At 44.3% G+C, this 16,573-nt stretch overlaps 1 protein-coding gene across 1 annotated transcript in view; it reads left to right on the top strand.

Annotated features, from left to right (window-relative positions):
• Positions 1-387: 387 nt before the first annotated feature.
• Positions 388-16,573, top strand: part of LOC139337638 (solute carrier family 45 member 3) — a 34,961-nt gene continuing 18,775 nt past the window's right edge. The window contains exon 1 of the mRNA XM_070972326.1: positions 388-488. The gene's annotated coding sequence lies outside the window, so the exon portion shown is untranslated. The remainder of the gene's footprint in view (positions 489-16,573) is intronic.

The following is a 16,573-nucleotide window of genomic DNA, read 5'->3' as shown; positions in this document are numbered from 1 at the left end:
ACAAACAAAAATAACAGAAGTATCTGAAAAGCATGACTGCAAGAAAATACATTTGTTGATCTGTTTATTTTATAATCTGCGATGTCTTCTCACGTCCCAGGTACTGCTACCGGAACTTGATGGGGTTTTTTGCTCTCATAAATAAAATCACTGTGTGTCACTTAACTTTTATAAGACACTTTGAAAATAATTTTACAATATGTGCATAGTTGTTTAGTCTGTATACTTCTGAAATTATACAAAGCATTTTGTTTGGGATATTTGTTTCGTATGGAGTATTTAATTTGTCATTCTGCTGAAAGTGTGTGTTTTCGGTCCGTTTACTTTGAAAGTTTACACCGGAAGTTGTAGCTCTTAAAAGTCATTGCTCCTAGCTTGACGGTGGTTGTCACAGCTGGGTATCTGGCTCTCTACAAGTTGAGCAACAGCGGTACGTCGGGAGCGAGCAACTCGCTGTATGGATTTCCCGGAGCTACACATAACTTCAGGTGAAATTTACACTCAAGAGTGTCCTTGACTGGAATAATATCTTTATTCTACCAACACCGCACTTATTTCGCCTTGTTTCTGGGACAGAAATCGAACGCGGCACTTTGTAACTTAACGGTCTTCGTGCGGGTTAAAACTTGTTCACTGCATGTGGCTGCTTCACGGCGGCTGACCGCGTAGAAAGCCCAGACCACGGGTTTACATTTCGACCCAGACGTCGGCGTGTATCGCTGCTTTGCGAGCCTATTTCGTACGACGCCAGAAACCGTGCTGAAGCTGAGCTGGAAATGGAAGTGTTTGCTTGTGTTTGGCGTGAGTCCGCGGCTGGAAGGTGTGTGATTAGCCATGGTCCAGCAGCCGCAGCAGCATGGTGCTTTCTGGAAGTTTTTCCGCTGAGCGTCGGTGACTGCAGCTTCACCGCCGGGCTCCCTGCTCGCTGATGTGCTGCCAAGTGCCATGGTGGCAATAACTTTACAGCCTTTCCCCCCGATATAACCCTTTCTAAGCCTTGGTCTAATTCGCTGGAAACATTTCGCTGTGTTGGCGAGCACCCCGCTGTTTTGACACATGGATTTATGGGGGATGAGGCGTTTAAGGACACCCCGTTTGAAAAGTTGCTCCCAAACTCTTTGATGGATTGAAACGACGCCTTCAGTGATCGCGTTGATTGTTGTTGTTGTTTTTGTGGTGTTTTGGAGCCAGCTCGGGTCAGAAGTGCTGATGCAGCTGTAAACACTATTCTTGGCCAATGAACAGCATGATGGACTGTACTGAGTTTAGGAAAGCTTAATGAGAAGTCAGTCTTTGCTGTGAGCTTCACAAAACCGAGCAGCACTGAAGCAGTAGCTGGTGAGGATGAAGACTGAGTCATGACTGCTTCTGGAGTATTTCCAAGTAGTTTTGGAAACTCTGAAGTTCCTTCTTACACTGATTACTCACTGACGGAGTGTCTACCTGTTGTAATATTCTGTGGAAACAAGCACCAGAAATATGTCCTTTACCAACTGTTGATGGTGACTCAGTCGTCTTACACTCACACCCTAATCCTGTAAAAAGAAATAAATGTAAAGATTTTTTAAAAGTCTGCCACTAATTGCTTCTTACTGCCTCCACATTATTGAATTTGTAATTGTTTTTTATTAAACCCGTGGCGTCTTATTTGATGGGATGATTTGACCTGTTAATAGTTAGAATATAAAAGGAAAGTCTGGAAAAGACAACGCTGCGTTGCTTTTGGTATTTGCACTCCGCAGTGGACAAGAGGGGACGTTTCTGCATGGTGGATCCTACATGTTTTCGTCTCGTCCCGCTTTCTGAAGTCTCTTTCTAAGTGTGATTTCTTTATCTAGACAATACAATGTGAGGAATGTAAACTACATTTTCTGCCAAGTAAACTCCTCAGCAAAGCTGAAGTTAAGAGCTAAGAGTTTCCATGTTCCATGTGAGAGAGAATGTGGTTCTTTGGCTTCTAGTGGAACCTTTAAGATCCAAAAACCACATTAAGAGGGAAGAGGATCAAAAGGTTAAATGGCTCTAACCCACGACAGAGGGACTTTTATTGTCACCGTGACCGTGACTCTGCCGGTACACAAAGACCTCTGTCCTCTCTCCATGGACCACTCAAGTGTGTTATTCATCCTGCCCTGGAAAATAGACTCTTCTCTTCAGCCCCGTTGGCCCCGGCAGCTCCTTTCTTCTCGTCTCTGCTCTCGACAGTATTTACTTTGACTTACAACAATCCCGAAACGTAACTTTTTCCTTTCATAATGACGCAGCCTGTAATTGTGTCCTCTGCTCGCATGTGTAAAACTAGTGTTTGTGCGAGATCCCCCGGGTGTGCCGCTTTAACATCATCCAAACTCATGAATGCTGATGATCAGCCACTAAACAGTCATTATGATCAAACTGGCAGTGCTGATCTGAGAGCAGCCGCGTTCCCAGCGCTCACTGCTTTCTGTGCGTGGCCTCAGGAGGGGTTTGCACAGCTCTCTGAGGAGCTCATCTGCTTCACAGTGATAGAAATGCTTCTTCACCCGGGATGTTGTGGCTGGACCAGCTGGCTGTTCTCTAACTGCTTTCTGACAGTCTAATATACCCCCAAGCCGAGCTCAGGATAATCACCCACCCCGCTGAGGACACCAAGCTACTTAGGCAGACTGAAGACTTTGCAGTTTTAATCAGTCGTAGGCTGTTTATCTCCAGCCCGGAGAGCTCTCTGTGCTTTCCATGTGTACCTGGATTCTCAGTGAATTACACTCAGCTTCTGCATATGCTTTTCTGAAGACAGGTGGTGGATTATGTGGTGGGTGTGACTGATTTTTTTAATTATTTTTTTTAAGCTACGTCTTCCTGACGTGGGGGGCACAAAGAGCATTTGCTGGCAGGCTTTTTTTTTATTTGGAGGGGGGTCTTTCTCCTCTTCAAAGCACCATGTGCTGCTTTTGCTCTTGTATCATGTGCAGCCGTGAACAGTCACAGGTATGCAGTGTGTACAATGGTTGTCTCTCACATCAGAGAAGTGCAGCAGACATACTGCTTTCTGGCTCTCAGGGCGATCCTGCTTCCTTCAGTTGGTTTCAGGTAGTCGAGCTGTGGTGCTTTCATGGTCTAAACCTTGTAGTTGTTCTGTATGTGTGGGAGATTTAGCGTAGTTGTTGCAGTGCCTCTATTGGATGCATTATAAAAATTAATATTTAGTTTGTAGGAAATTAGATGAAACCCTGTCTGCACTTAAGTTGGACCGATTGCCTGGGGGGGGGGGGGTGTAATTTGAGCCGTTGGCGTCATATTGACAGAATCCATGCTTGCTGCCTCCACTTCTTTGTCTCTGTATGAACTCGGCTGTAGCAGGAGTTCATCGTTCTGATGTGGTGCGTTTTGTTGTAATCTTTAGGCAAACATTCAAACCATTTGGGCCTTGTACATTTAGTGAACACGTCCCTCAAGTGCTAATCATTGTAAAAACAGTGAGCTCATTTGTTGAAACGGGAGGGGGGGAAAGAAGTGGTAATGCTGAAAGAAAGTTGAGGGAAAGGGGGGCTTTTTTATTCTGTATGTTTTTCCCCAGAGGAAAACAACCACCAATCAAAAGCAGCACCAAACGTGCCCCCAGACTGGGCGAATAAAGTGCTGGAATGACCATTATTAAGCGCCATAACTCACTAACAGCGAGGGAAAGGGCTGAATATTAAGCAACCTGTCTCGTTCCTGGATGTCTCGTTGACAGGAAGCAGAGGAGTGCAAAAGTTTTTCTCAGCTCTCTGCAGGCTGTGGGGTCAAAGTCCAAACAGTTTCCCTGTAATAGTGCTCTGCAGCCAGCTGGGCCAGAGAGAAAAGGCTGCTTACAGGCTCCCCTAATGGGCCGAAGCTAAAAGAAAAGATGTCAGCCATCCTACCACCAAGGAATGTCACCCCTGCGCCTTTGGTATTATTCAGCTTTCTCTTTGTTTTTGACATCATGGCCGCTCACAGTGGTTGCTGAGAATCTTAGCAGCCACTTGCTTTTTGTGTCGTGGAGGATTTTATGACTGAAGCTCAAGTTAAGCCATTTGTTCCATGTTGAGTTCATTCATCAGTTGTGAAATATCTGATCTGTAATTTTTTTTACAATGAAGTCCTCTGACGGCAGGGCTGAGCTTCTGTCGGGAACACGGTCTTTTTGGACCGTTGGTGAGAGAGAGTGACACGTATTCACTTCGGGCATCCAGGTTGTCCGTGTCGTTTGAATGTCTGGTCTGATTAAAGACATGAATGTTCCCATCTCCTCTTGGTTTTGCCTTGAAATCGCTCCGTGCCAGAGTGTGTGGGCGCGCTGGCGCTGCTTCACTTCTCCGGCGGCTTGCTCGGCCAACTGCTTTTCTCTTTAATCCTAATTTGCTGCTCTGTATTTTTGTCATTCAAACTTAAATGCACTGTAACACAATGGGTGAAGTACTCCAACTGTGCAGTGGTTTCTAAAAACAGAATCACTTAGTAAATTATGGGAACATATAAATGGCTTTCACTTGGTTTTGCTGGCAGAAGTAACTGTCCACTGATGTGTATCTTTCTCCTGTCATTGTGCAGCACAACAATAAATGATGGAAACATGCTTTATGCCTCTATGTGCACTCAGACAATCCCATTAAAAGCATGTAAGAACCAGTATCTAAAATGCTTCTGGAGAAAGTGTTTGTCTGCTGCGTTCGTACTGTTCTGACCACTGAAGCCTCTGACTGATCTCAGAACTCACCAGACCTCCAGCTCTGTCTCTTCGCTCCATTTTTCCTCTCATCTCCATACATTTAGATTGGCGCCACCATCCTCAGGAGCTTGAACATTTCAGCTCGTACAGCTGTGCCTTCACCTCATTCTGTGCTGCACAGGTGAACTGGTTACTGGTAGTGTTCACTCACGTCTCTCACATTGACTTCATGTGCAATTGAAAAATGAATCTTGCACTCTGTCTGAATACATGAGTGTAGGCCTCTCCTGGGCCTTCTTGCCTCTTTAAACCCTCATATCACCAGTGTCTGGGCTCCACCTCACATAGAACCAGGACTACCTGTGGACCTGTGGACTAACTGAGGTGCTGTTGAATGTAAGCCTGTAAGCCCTTGTCAGTTTTTCTGGAGTGTGTTTGACTAAGACCAGGCTGCTCATAGTTAACATGGCAGCACTCCCTTTTTGTCAACAGAAGGACACACCTAACAGTCAGCTGGAGCGTTGGTTTGCATTGTTTCGCTCTCACAGCCCCTCTGCTAGCCTAATTCAATTTGCTGACGGAACTTATTTTTGCCCACATGGTTCAAGTTGAAGGCAAAACAGCCTCCGGTCCAGCAGCTCTCATGAAAAGGTGGGGAACAGATTGCAAATGAGCCTCTCGCTTTTCCGTAATTCGCCATAAATGAGAAGCACTACTTTGAGAGTTTGTACTGACTGCGAGTTGAAGTCCAGGTGAGACAAGTACCAGCACTGGAACAGGAATAACACAGACTCGTCCTTCACTGCTGTACAGTGCGACAATTTCTGTCGCATTTGCTACTAAAAATCATTCTGTGAGAAGAGAAACAAGCATCCATGAGAACAAGTGCGACGGTGTTGTCTGGTATCATGTCTGAAAAAATATTGGGGAAAACTAGGCTATATGACTGTCTCTTGTCCTATTGGTCAGTTGTTGGAACAATGCTTCATGGGAGTTGTAGTTCTAAGTGTGTTTCCGGGTAAACGTTCCCGCCCTCGCTGATCTGTGCCGGGAAACCGCCACTTTTGTATCATTTTTGTGACAAACCAACCGCAACAACTAAGAACAACAAGAAGACTCGAGCAAAATGAAGAGGTATTTTTCTGTAGTTTCTACCTCGGTAGGTCGCGACAACGAGGATAAAAGACGCCGTTTGGAGGAAAATAGTACAACTATAGCATTTACGGAGTCTGACGCCGAGTCTTCGTCACTCGTCTCTTCTTCGTCGGACCGGCCTGTCTCCTCAGATACAAACATGAATCGATTCAACCCTCAGTGGCGAACGGACGGCCGCACAGACAGTTCACTGAGACGCGCAGTGAAAATATAACACTGTTGATTTTTCATGTTTAAAAATGTTTAAATTCATCCTGTTGTGTTCAGGTGGAGGAAAAATGAAGGTTAAAGAATCAGTTTAATTGTTGTTTCTTATCAGTATCAAATGAATTCAGCCAATAATCACGTTAACTAACTGTCCAACTGTGTGTGCTGCTACATTTTTCTCTGTGCTGCTAAAATGTGTAACTTGCTACCACCTGAAACAGTAAGCGTACAGTACAGCCCTGTCCTGAGACGTTTTCTCACAGTGATAAAGACTCGGCCAGATGTTTGCAATACATATTCACACCCTGTCCTCTTTCACTCTCTCTGCGAGTCAGAGACGCCCCAGAGAGTGTGTGAAGTGGCCGATCAATACAGAACAAACCTTCATGAGCCAGATTATGAATGACGCTGCCACCTCCTGATAGCTTCTTACTGAAACTCCCAGAAAAGGCGAAGCCAAGGGCGTAGTGAAGGTTTCCAACTTGATTTAGCTGTCTTTGAAGTTCGGCTCTGTGAACGGGGAAAATGGCACATTATGAGACACCACCGTGCTCTCTTTCATGTCGTAAGCTGAAAGGGATGCTATTGAGTGTTTGAGGGAATCCTTTGATATGTGAGATGCTCTGTGCCTTGTGAAAGGATCAAGCTCATGATTTGAGTCAATATGTGTGTTAGTGCTTTGATGCCTGCTCCTGCGAGTTCAGTGTTTTGTCAGACATGTTGCGTACAGCAGGCTCAGGGGATCAGCCACGATGGGTCCCTGTAGCTCGCTCATGTAGGGTTAGGGTTAGGGTCAGGGTTAGGGTACACACAGACTGAGGCGTTAATAGAACTGCTGTTCCACCCTAGCTGATGCTGAACAATATCCCATTTGTGAACTTGTTGTGGTAGTTTGACATTGAGTGTCCCATCCAGGGTTTAGAGGACATGACGGAAAGGAATGATTTGTCTTGATTACATGGTCCTTTTGTTAGCAAGCTTTTCATCTTGTAGAGCTGCTGATTGACATTTCTTATTTTCCCACAAAGCCCAGAGTAGCCTTCCGCCTTTTAGTCAGTAGTTATGGGTTGGGCACACAAAGATAGTCATGTTATGAAAGCCTTTTGTGTAATTGTGTCTTTAGGCTGCTGTTTTTAGGGAAGTCTACATTAAACATGATTACAACCCCGCTACAGAGCACTTCTTTGATTTTGGGCTTGATGTTTATTAAAATGATTTTTGTGTGAGCTCAAGGTTAAGCATAGTGGAAGGTCATGGTTGTGTGTGTGTGTGTGTGTGTGTGTGTGTGTGTGTGTGTGTGTGTGTGTGTGTGTGTGTGTGTGTGTGTGTGTGTGTGTGTGTGTGTGTGTGTGTGTGTGTGTGTTTGGAGGTTCATGTCTTTCTGTGTGTGCTACTAGTGAGAGAAGCTTTTGTCCTCCTCGTCCATCTTTACCATCTGGTTTGCGTAGCTTTTGACTGAGGTGTTAATCACTGGCCTTCGGGGCCACTCCTGCTCTGACAACAGCTGGAAAAGGGAGATGATCCGTTGATGTCCATCTGTCCTTATGTCTGTCACTTGTCTGTGCACTGCTGTAGTAACTGTGTCCATGCAGCTGGAAGGATTATGACCTTGGCGTTTCTAGTTTCTTGAAAAACAGCTGGAAGGGCCTCCCTGGCACTGTTTCCTCCCTCTTTCAGTCCCCAGCTTCCTCTGAGTCACCCAATGTACAAAATGTACAAATGTAATGTATGAGTTGTGTTTTTTGGGTAACTTAATGGATACATACAGGGAGAGAGAAGGAGGCAGGGCGGAGCAAGCCGGTGTGTGTGCGTTGAGAGACGTGGCCGATCTCCAAGACACAGTTTAATCCCTTTGATAAATAACTTAGTGCTTTGTAACCGTGGGTACAAATACAATACTTTACCCTTGTATCCCTTGATTTCAAAGCCAACAGGACAAAGGTATTTTCCATCATTTGGACAGGGTGGACCACATGCAGAAGGCTCAGTATGTCAAGAGTTTTTTAACCTGAGAAAACACGGTACACCTTCTTGTTTTTTACTTAATAGGGTTTCAAAAAGATCCATCAGTAAAAAAGTTTAAATATTCACAATATCACAGTTTATGTACATATAAAGTTCACTGTAGTAGCTACAGGATATGTCACTGATGGGTGTTAACAACTGTAACATGGCCTCTTTGGATCCGTGTCTTCTTTCTGCTAGCACCTGGAGGAAACTATAGCTTCTAATGTTTCTAACGCAACAGATTATGTTCCTCAACGGACACTTACAAGCATCTCTGTCAAACCTCCATGAGTGATTTCTGTTTGGTCTGAACAGCCCAAGTGTGTTTCTGTAAGGACATCCCTTTTCTTAGTGGCTGAACACATGTCCTCCTCTTCAAGAACAGATGAGACCAGTATGAGAAAATTCAAATTTTCTATGAAAGCAGTGTACTTTCTCTTGCTGTTACTGGTGTTATGGGTTCAGCTATTAGTCCACCAATGGTCACATGGTGTGTTCTGGTTTTTGCCTGTTGGTTTGATTTGGTCCAAAGGTGGGGGTACTTTACATCAAATGACATTTGTTCCAGGAAAGGCCGTTCTCACCGTCTGTGTAGTGTAGACATTGTCGTTAGTAACACATTTTAACAAAATTGGACATTTGCAACAGAATTTATCAAGAGTTGTTCGACAGAGCAAAGGTTTTCTGCGCCTGTGTTGTGGACTTTTTTTTTTTTGTTAATCCAGTGTTAGATAGTACCAGTGGTGATGGTACCAGGGTTTGGGGAAAACCCTGCTTTTCTTGCCAGCACATGTCAAAATGTTCTGAAAGGTATACTATGCAGGATTTTCCCCCCAAAAAACAGTGGATAGACTCGTACAAAAGTAGTCCCTCTCACTCGTCCACTGGAAGTGTGTGGTGGTGCATTTGTCTGCAGAGACCCTGCCCTCTGCATTTTCTTCTTGTTTTGTTGTGTTGGTGGGCTGCAACCTTTGGGCGGTAGCTGTGGAGCCCCCAGCCAAATACTGTGTACAGGTGAAGTCGGGGCTTCATAGAAAGGTAGTGACCAGGTCCCAGACCAAAGACAGGATGCATCCACGAGGAAGCTACAAAAATGGGGGACACGGTGCAGGAAAAATGCCAGTATAGCAGGACGAATCGCCAAGCAGACGAAACTCATTCCAAAATGAAAGTGAGTCTGGGGTTGGTTTCAACCACTTTGAACCGAAGTAAACTTGTTGCTTTGAGGTCATCCTCTCTTCTCAAACCTGTAAAGCAAACGGGGATTGATCCTGAAGGGGATCTAACAGCTTTACGGACTGATTCATAGTTGCATTTTCATTACTTCTGACACTGTGGCAGTTCTGTGGCAGTGTGCAGCAGATGGCCCCGTGTAACTCAAACGCTGATAAACCTTACAGGATCATGTAGAAGAGTCTATGTCCTGTCCTAGTATAGATAACTCCTCAAGAATGTTAACTGTCTGGTGCTTCAGATGGTCACTGGGGTAGTGCTAATCCTCAAGGCGCTATGTGTGAAAAGCTATTATGCATGTATAGAAGCTCTGTGTTTAAGCATCAGCGTCACGTATTTACTTAAAGGTTAATTTGCCGTGGATCCGCACAATGAGTGATTGATCGTTTCCATCCTTCGTGCTATGTATAATGTGGGTGACATTTAGGCTTTATTGGGACCCTGCTGCTATGCCAAGAGTAGTGGTCATGGAGTTCTATTTCTGACATACTGTTTTGGTTTCCTGGTTTATCAAAGTAGGGAGCGGTGTGTCGTAGCTTATTATGGGCATGTTGGGTTTGGCCGGCTGTGGAGGAGCAGGGTTTGTTGAGAAGGCTACCGTGGAATTAAAACCTTCTCCGCCTGCCCAGAGTGCTTCTACATCTTTAGCCAAAGTTGTAGTCAAGCACACACCCCATGTAAATAATAGAAACATCACAGCTGGGCGTGAGCCAGTTGGGGAAAGTAAGTGTCTGGTATGTGTGGAACTTATCCTCCTGAGACCCAGCCAATTCATTTGTGTCCTCTGTAGTGGACATTTGGTTTTGGTTTTATATCTTTTGACTCATTTGAGCTACCAAACTAAGTCCTGGTGTGCTCAGTGGAGGACATCCTGGCCTTTCCAATGATAGCTCATGTGTTTGGGTGGGATGAGGGGAACTTTGTTTTCATGCTGAGACAAAGTGGAGACTGCAGCAAAACGCAAACGCCAGGAAAAGAGAAAAGATAAGTCAAATATTGTGAAGTTATTGTTTGTTTGTTATATTTTCTTGTTTATGAACATTTCAGGAGTCAGAGTTCAGTTAAACTTTTTGTTAAGAAAAATAATAGAAATGTTATGAATGTTTAATAATGTCAATTTAGTTCAGTAGTTCAACAAAAGATACAGGCCACATGTTCAGGTTTATTTAAAAAATGGACTGACATTCTTGTTTTCTTGTCAGCCCGTTATGATTTCGTTGTGTTATGGTAAAATCGTTCTGTTAGTCCACTACAGTGGACATGCTGAAAAATCTAAACTAAAAATATTTTTTTAGCTCCAAAGAGGCAGGAAATCACAAAAAAAATTAAATTGAAGGATCCTTTTTTTTTCCTCGGTTCTCCGGAGGATATAGTTCTCCTGGACACAATTTTTGCATTTCTGTTCCTAGTTAATAATTAGACTGCTGGGACGGTGTGTGTATTTAAGACATGCGTGTTTGTAGTTGGGGTGGGTAAGTGCGCAATAATGAGAAAGTATACCTTTGCCAGCTATTTTAAAGAAAGGCATTGTTAGCTTTGTGTGTGCTTGTTGTGCTGCAGATCGATGTGAACAAAGGATTAGCGAGCGGTGAGTTTGCTAAGTAAGTCAGGACACTGTGTGTGTGTCAGGTCCAAGCTGAGTGAGTGAGGGAGGGGGTGAGGGAGGGAGGGAGTGAGGGAGGCTCAGGATTTTCAGAATTCTCTTAATTCCAGGAAAGCTGCTCCTGTTGCAGAGTGGAAGTGCTGCCAGCAGCCGTTCTCTGCTCTCTGCCCTCGTATTGATCTGTCTCTGGGCTCCAGAAAGGGAGATTCCTTAAAGCCGTAGTCTAATGATATTACTCAACACCCCCCCACCCCCACCCCCACCCACCACTAACCACCCTCCCCATTTTAGATCTCTCTCCACTCTACTTTTTTTCCTTCCTCTCACTGTTATCTAATTAAAAGCTTTTCTATAGTGGGCTGGTCTTGGCCTCCAGGCGTGGGGTGCAGACATGGCAGCCAGCCGGGGGTGGACTGATTGTGTGAATGTGCGTGCGTGTGCTTGTGTGCAAGCAAGCAATTGTCCGTGCATGCGTGCATGTACGTGTCTACTCAAATAGGCTTATTGCTGGCTGAGCTGGTGAACCAGGAAAAGGGTTAAAGTAGTCCACGGACAAGCGGTCATGCAGGAGTATGAGCTTAACTAAGACTGGGCTGCAGGAAGGGGGGTAATGAGAGAGGGTGGAAGAGCCGCCCGGATGGGTGGCTGACCATGGCACAGGGTCAGGGGTGTAATACAGAACGTTTAGGGAGTGGTTATACATGGTGGGAAAGTGAGGGGAGTGGCCTCACTGTGGGGTTGTTAGATGATATCAATTCATTCTTTGTTTGCTAACTGCTTGTTGTGCTCTTATTGCAGCAGAGGTGAGTGTGTCTCCGGGGTGTCGTCTTTGGTCTGAATGTTGCCTTTAAGACAGAAACAAGTAATATTTGGAGAGACAGAAAGCGACGGGATTCCTGCAATGCTTTGGGATTTTCCCCAATTCCCACCTTACAGGCTGAGGCACAGAAGGGAGGGAGGGAGGGAGGGAGGGAGGGAGAATAATGGGAGGGATGCAAAGGAGGTGGGCCAAATAAGAGAGGAGGGAGCAGGGGACACAAAAAGCAGCAGGATGAAAAAAAAGAGTCAGACTCTTGAGCATAGAGTTGAAGCAGGTGGTCAAAAGAGTCAGTGATGAGATATGCAGACATGCTGCAAGTGAGTGGATAAAGAGTGTGAGTAACCTTTAAGACACATCAGATGTTCATTTTTCAGCAGTGCAAGTCTGTAGATGGACCTTAGAGCTGCACGTCTTTGGCTGTGAGTATCGTTTTGCCAAATAACTCCACTCCTTGTCATGTCGTTTTGCTTTTATCACATGTTCTCTAACATTATCTTCCCTCATCGTGCTAAAGGCCGGAGGTGCAAGTAGTTAATGCTCACGATACAATAAGCAGAATGAAGATGCACACGTTCCCTCCTGCATGTGGGATTTTAGATGCTGTCATTCAGCCAAGCGTGATGAATCTCCTCTGAATGTGATGAGCTCGCTGTAGCGTATGCAATGAAACTATACGTCGCCGTTGCGTGTGCTAATGGAAGCGAAAGGTCAGCTGTATCCTAAAAGTCTGATTTGAGCCATTTTTGTGACATTTTTACTTTTAGATAGATTTGAAATACAAATACAGTTTTTGAAAGAGGCTTGTTTTCAGGTTCAAGCTTTCATGCAAGGTGTCTGCTAGAATAATTCCCGTGCTTTAATGGTCAAAAAACAAATTTTTCTCATGCTGTTCACTGTCGCACTGTTGAAACACCCCATTTTAGCTCCAGTCCTCCTTCAGGGGTCCTCCTGAAAAGTCCAGCCTGTTCTGAGCTCACCTTAGTCCAACATCGCTCACAGTCTGTGAGCAGCCACATTAGCAGTGCAACAAGCTAGCACCCAGGTAAACAAGCTGACTGACAAAATAGGAAATAAAACAACATGAAGCCCGACAAAACTAACAATTTTCAGGCTTGAAGTCGGTCACTGGCAGCTAGTATTGATCCCTCTTTCTGTTTGTAGCGTAACAGTTCCAAAGTAGTCTGGCGGAGTAACGTTGGTGAGTCATTTCCATCATATTTTCATCTCATTTACAATATTTACTACTGGCTTTGCACTGCCATGCAAAGCAGTGGTGGCCACACACGACCGTTTTCCAGTTGGGACGTGAAGTTTATCCGCTGCGTCTGTCCTCAGATGGTGACGGCTGGTGAAGACTTGTGTTGGGTCTTGCTGCTTTGCTCATAATGTTACCTTCCACATCTTCACGTAACAACAGCAGGCAGTTATGGACTTAGTAACTCTGCCGACATTTTACATTCACAAAAAAAGGTATAAACACACTAAAGGAAAAGGAAGAACCCGAAAAGCATAATATGGCCTCTTTAAATAAGGTTAAGAAGTTCACAAACGTCTGCAGAGAGTAACTGAGCAGCCTGATGTCATGAGTTCTGAAACACAGCTGTCTTCTCGGGGATCGAATCGTAAAACATCATTATATATTTTTCCCGCAGCTTGATTTCATGCTTGCATGTTAGAGCGTAGCGCTGCTCAGATATAGCATCCTACGACAGTTAAGTGGTTTTGATTAAACCCAATTAAAATGTTGACTGCTCTATTAACTAAATGTAAACACACCTGATCACGGTTGAATGAAAAGCCATCAGCGTTTGCATTCCCTCTTATTAGTCCTTTCACCTTGACACAATAGGCCGAGCGGCTGGAAGGCCCAGTGTGTGTGGAGGCGTGTTATCAGCCACATTAGACTCACAAGAGGCTACACGGCTGAACTCTGCCGCTCTCCATTGTTATGCTATTTGCATGGGCAGAGATAACAGTCACCTCCCTGAGCTGTGGCTGGCTTCGTTCTGTGGTGTGGACAGAGGCGCAGGCTTTCCTCAAAAGACATGAACCTCCAAACACACACACACACACACACACACACACACACACACACACACACACACACACACACACACACACACACACACACACACACACACACACACACACACACACACCCTAATCCCATACCAGGGCACGTCAACCTAGCCTGCATTCCTCTCATGTTCACCTGATAAGTGTGGTGTGTGTGTGTGTGTGTGTGTGTGTGTGTGTGTGTGTGTGTGTGTGTGTGTGTGTGTGTGTGTGTGTGTGTGTGTGTGTGTGTGTGTGTGTGTGTGTGTGTGTGTGTGATAATCTGCATGTGTGTCCCCCTCAGACAAGCACCAACACTTTTCTCCACTTTCTTTTTGGTGTAGAGATGCTGTTCAAAACAATATTTGGTGTTGATTTTGAATTATTGCTTCGATCATAGGTTTTCCTTTACAACTAGGGCTTGAACAATGTGCTGGAATGATAATACAGACAGACAATGCGATACAAGTCATGATTGAGTGCATTTCTTTTTTTACTGAAAAAGAAAATGTGGGGTCCGCACCAAACAACCATGTTCCCTTCTGTCTGAGAGTATGATTTGCAGGCTGAAGCCTTGCTGTGGCACCACAATGCTTAATTTTAATGGTATGTTGTCTCATTTTATCTTCCTGCAATTTGGATATTACACTTAGCCGTACTGCGATTTTGATAGTATTTCCATTAATTGTCCAGTCCTACCAACTAGTGTTGTTTTTGGCGGCCTGTTTTCATTTTTGTCTTTGTGTCAAGCTGTCATTTTAGTTTTTATTAGTTTTAGTCACGTTCATACTCTTTTTAGTCTAGTCAAGTTCCAGTCGACTAAAAGTCTGAGCGTTTTAGTCTTATTTCAGTCAGAATTATCTGTGACTATTTTCGTCTAGTTTTAGTCAATGAAAATTGTATTTTAATCTCTTTTTAGTAATGCAGTTCTATTTAACCCAGTCAATATAGTATAAGTACCTCGTACTATAGACGAAACCAAAGTTTTCTTTGAGCCAGTTCACAGTTCAAACGAGGTTGTCTTATTATTATATTATTGTTACCTTATAGACTCAAGAATACATCCATTCCAGACACGAAGACGCTCTGATTTGAGTTTACAACATATCTATTTTACCAAGCAAAGCCGGCTGGCCGGCCATCGGTCCTGTTCTCTGCGTCAGCTGTCTGTCGTTAACGCTAACCTACCGCAGCTGCAGCTTCTAAATAACGCCGCGAGGAAGTGACGTCACTGCGACTGCGCAGTGCGAGCTGATGCAGCCCCTGAAGTGAGACAAATAGTAATAACAACGCAACTAAACGAGACAAAATAAAGTTAGAAAATTTCGTCTTGTATTAGTCAACGAAAATGAAGAGACATTTTAGCAGAGCTTTTATTTTGTAAACCACGTTTAGTCTTGTTTTTATTCGTCAACAATATTGCATTATATATTTAATTCTAGTTAACGTCACATGACCAGCATTTACGTTGCGTCTCGTCTCGTTTTCGTCACGTGATAAAGGTTCGTTAACGACGATATTTAGTCATAATTTTCTTTGATGAAAGCAACACTACTACCAAGACCCCCAAATTGTATTCTCTTACTGAAATCTGGAAAACACTGATAGCATTGCCGTCTCAGGTGCCTCGAACTGTTAGTTTCTTGTCATGTTTTTGCTCTTGAAAACTTATCCTGAGTCATCGTCCTCATCAGGTGCAGAGATGGAAAGAACACTTCACATTTTGGCAATGCAAAGAGCGTCATTAACCCCCCCCCGAAATACGACAAGATGGCCTTTCCTGCCCCCGCTATAAGATGTATGTCCTTCCACCGCATCTTGTCTCAGAAGCTCTACTTTTCATGTAGCCAGGCAGCACGGTACAGGAGGACAACATTGGCAGCAGGCAGCTTTGAGTTAGGTGGGTCACATGATTTGCGGTGAAAGGCAGGGTCAGGGGTCACAGTGACGGATGTGGGTTTAAGATTACTGGCGGGGGGGTGGGGTCAGCATGGTCAGGACTGCCTTTCAAGTGAGCAGAGGCAGAACACAAATCAAACATCGAACTTTTTCTTGAAGTAGGTTAAACAAGTTCCTTGTTATTATTCAGTTGTAATAGAAGGAAACAGTGTGTTTGGAAAAAGAGGGCGACGCCCAGCACCTGGTAGAAATGGACAAAACAGTGGCAGGGGGACTGATAGTGTGAAGAATGGGAAAATATCTGTAAATTAGGAAAGGGTAGATTTTCATAAGAGGATTGAAATTCGTAAGAAAAAAGTGCCCTTGCATATGAACTGGGTTGCATGAGAGTTGCAGTTGAGCTTTTGGCAGTTGAATTATCAGCTGAATTTGAAGAACTGGGAATGTTTGAAGTGGCGATCGAAGAGCAAGCATTAAAAACGACTGATGACAAGTCTGTGCAGACAGAGTGTAAAGCCGTTTTTTAGAAGTGGCACAAAGTGATTAGATGCAGATTTCCCTGCGGTGCTGCAAAATGAGTTTTAAATGTTTCAACTTGATATAAAAAATTTGCCAAAATCCTCAGAACTTGAACCTTCTGATGAGTTGTGAGATCAATCAGAGGCTGAGCTGAACCGAAGCACTCACACACGGTCAGTAGCATCCAATGCTACGTAGCATACGGCTAACATACGTACGTTTGCTGTTTCGGCAAATGCACATGAACAGTCCAGCAGTCAAAATGTGAACTATAAACGGCAAATATAGATTTTAGGTGGGACTGAAAGAGGTAATAACAGTGAAGACGTGTGCAGTGTTTCCTCTAGGATTTTTTCCAGCAGCGGGGGCAGGCTCAAAATGCAGTCATCAGTTACATCATGGT

Source organism: Chaetodon trifascialis, chromosome 10 (genome assembly GCF_039877785.1).
Source record: "Chaetodon trifascialis isolate fChaTrf1 chromosome 10, fChaTrf1.hap1, whole genome shotgun sequence".
In the NCBI taxonomy this organism is placed as follows: domain Eukaryota; kingdom Metazoa; phylum Chordata; class Actinopteri; order Chaetodontiformes; family Chaetodontidae; genus Chaetodon; species Chaetodon trifascialis.
Note: the sequence above shows the minus strand (reverse complement) of the source record. Positions and strands in the feature narration are given on the sequence as shown.